The sequence below is a fragment of the Zosterops lateralis genome (genome assembly GCF_965231275.1).
Source record: "Zosterops lateralis genome assembly, chromosome: 28".
In the NCBI taxonomy this organism is placed as follows: Eukaryota; Metazoa; Chordata; class Aves; order Passeriformes; family Zosteropidae; genus Zosterops; species Zosterops lateralis.
Window position 1 is genome coordinate 3,398,400 of NC_139788.1, and position 2,483 is coordinate 3,400,882.

The 2,483-nt window shown below is 60.3% G+C and overlaps 1 long non-coding RNA gene across 2 annotated transcripts; it reads left to right on the top strand.

The window, feature by feature from the left end:
* Positions 1-528: 528 nt before the first annotated feature.
* LOC310919945 lies at positions 529-2,238 on the top strand. 2 transcript variants are annotated; one of them, XR_014591880.1, is made up of 5 exons: positions 529-611; positions 866-921; positions 1,171-1,230; positions 1,514-1,576; positions 2,013-2,238. It is a non-coding gene; the product is annotated as an uncharacterized lncRNA (long non-coding RNA). The 2 variants fall into 2 exon arrangements; XR_014591881.1 differs by having other exon boundaries at positions 543-582.
* Positions 2,239-2,483: the final 245 nt, after the last annotated feature.

Genomic DNA, 2,483 nt, shown 5'->3' on the forward strand with positions numbered 1-2,483 from the left:
CCCAGCTGCACCAACCTTCAACCACTGCTCTGGCACAGGGACAGATGTGGGGATGTGGAGTTTGGGGGTCCTGGGGGGTGAAGGGGGGCAGAGGAATGTGTTGTGTGGGTGCAGGGAGCAGGAGAAAGGGCGGTGCAGGGTGGGGCTGTGGCTGGGTTTTGGGGCTGCCCGGGGGACAGGAGGCAGGTGGAGCGGCTGCAGCTCTGCTCTCAGACTGCCCGGGGCCCTCACCAGATCCACGGGATTTCACTGTTTGAGAAAACCCCGTGAAGGCCCAGGAGCCCTGGCACAGGCCTGAGGAGCCCCGGCCCTGCTCCTCCTTCCACATCAGCTCCCACACCTCCCGTCCGGGGCGAAAGGGCTCCCTGGGGGACAGCCCCAGTCTCCGACCCCTGAGGACTGGAGATCTCTAGTCCTGCTTTAGCAGAGGCATGGACGTCAAGAGTTAAGGACAAAGTGAAACAGAGCGAGAGGTTTGAAATTCTCGGAAATCATCTGAGCCACCCAAGCCACGCCTTTCCTTCCTGGCAAGACCTTTGCCAGCAGCCCTTGGCCCCTCAGAGCACAACAGACACACAAGAGGTTGGTGGCCTGGGTGCTGCGGTCCCACGGTGGGTGTTTGGGGACAGCACCTTTCTCTGAGAGGGGACAATAACGGGGGCTGCTCACCTCACTGAACCAGCAGAGCTGCCACCGAGCCCTGGGCTGGGCAGGAGCCTGGGCTGGAAAAAGTGGAGTCTCTTTTGAGGGGACGGGGAGTCCTGCTGGATGGGAGAGGGTGGCTGGGGGCGATCGTGCAGGGCAGCAGAGCCCCTCAGGCCCCTCTTGCTGCCCGAGATATAAATCGTGTTCTTGCTTCCCAAAGGACCAGGCTTAGAGCCGACTCCTCGCAGCTCTCGCTGCCTCCCCAGGTGACCATGGGTAAGTTGGGAGCTCGTGGGTCAGGGTCGCGGGACCCATAGTGGGACTGCGAGTAGCGGGGGGCACAGAGACCGTGGGGTTTGTCCCTTCTCCCCTCTCCTCCCCGGTGTCTGCAGGGCTGAAGGAGGGATGGGCTGGGAGAGCTGATGCTGCCACAGGGTCCTGCCCTGCCCGGCACAGGGCACTGGGCTCCAGCCGGGAGGAGCTTCAGTGCCCACACTCCTGCCCTCCTGTCATTTTCCTCCTTAGCCTTCCCTTCAGTTGTCATTGCATTCCTTCTGGGAGCCACCATAGGAGCTGCAATTGTAGGTGAGAGTTTGGCACGGGTTGAGCGCTGTTTGGGGTTCACTTGTGTTGCTGAGAGGAAAGGGGCAGCCCTGGCCCCTGCCTGGAATTCTGCCTGTCCCCGCTGCTGCAGCCCTGCACACTGTTCCTCTCCTGCCGCCCATGGGGTGTCCCCATCCCTGCACCCCCAGCCCTCCCTCCCTGCTCTGGTCCCTGGGGGCTTTTGGGGAGGCTGGTGCTGGTGTCAGGGGCAGGGGGAGATGTGGGTCACAGAGAGCACCCTAACACTGCTCTGTCCTCCCTGCAGCAGCAGCAAAGGATCAGACGATTGAACTGAATCTGGATGCCAATGGTTTACATTTCCATATTGGTGAGTGGGCAGGGCAGGGAGCTGGGCTGTGCTGGGTGGGAACACGGGGCTGTACCCTGGGCTTACTCTGAAGCCAAAGCAGCCCTTCAACTCCTCACTGCTCTGATTGTGCCCAAACTGTGGGATAGGGATCAATCCCAATGTGGTGGGAAGAGCCAGGACCTGCTGGGGTCAGGGCTGAGGGCATCGGGGGCTGTGCTGGCAGGTGTCTGTGGCAACAACTCCACTGGTCCACTGGCAGCGGTGGCCAGAGGCAGAAAGGGAGGGCAGAAAGGGCCTGGGTGTGCTCCTGGAGCAGAGCTCACTGCAGGCCAACTCTCTGGCACAGACTGAGGAATCCCTTGCTGGAGAGTCATCGCTGGCTGTCCCTGCCTCGTGCTTGTCCATCAGCAGGCAGCCTCGATGCTTCTGGGACATGACACTCCTCTCTTTATAGGGCAGAAAAAAGAAAAAAAGAAGGATGGCTCTGGAATCAGCAGCCAATGCTTTGATGTTGAGAAGACCTGTTGATTACTACTTACACGGAACAGAAACAGATTTGCTTCCTTCCTGGTTTGCGTCTATCAACTGCCGCACTGAAGACCTGCAGTTGTGCCTTTAACAGATTTGGATTGCCTTGAGCCATCAATGCTTTGAAAGCTCAATAAAAGTGCATTGCTGGTGTGGGTGTGTGTGGTGATGCTTGGTGTGTGTCATGGCTCAGGTACCTGCCCCACACCGGGGCATGTGCTGTGCTCCAGCAAGGGCTTGCAGCAGGCAGCGTTTGCAGCCTTGCTCCCTGTCCCCCTGCACAGCCAGGGGCTGCCTCCCCCTGAGCCCTGAGAGCCCTGGCAGTCCCTGACACCCCGGCAGTGCTACAGCAAATCCTCAGGGCAGCAGGGCACTGCACTGCAGGGCCGGCAGAGCC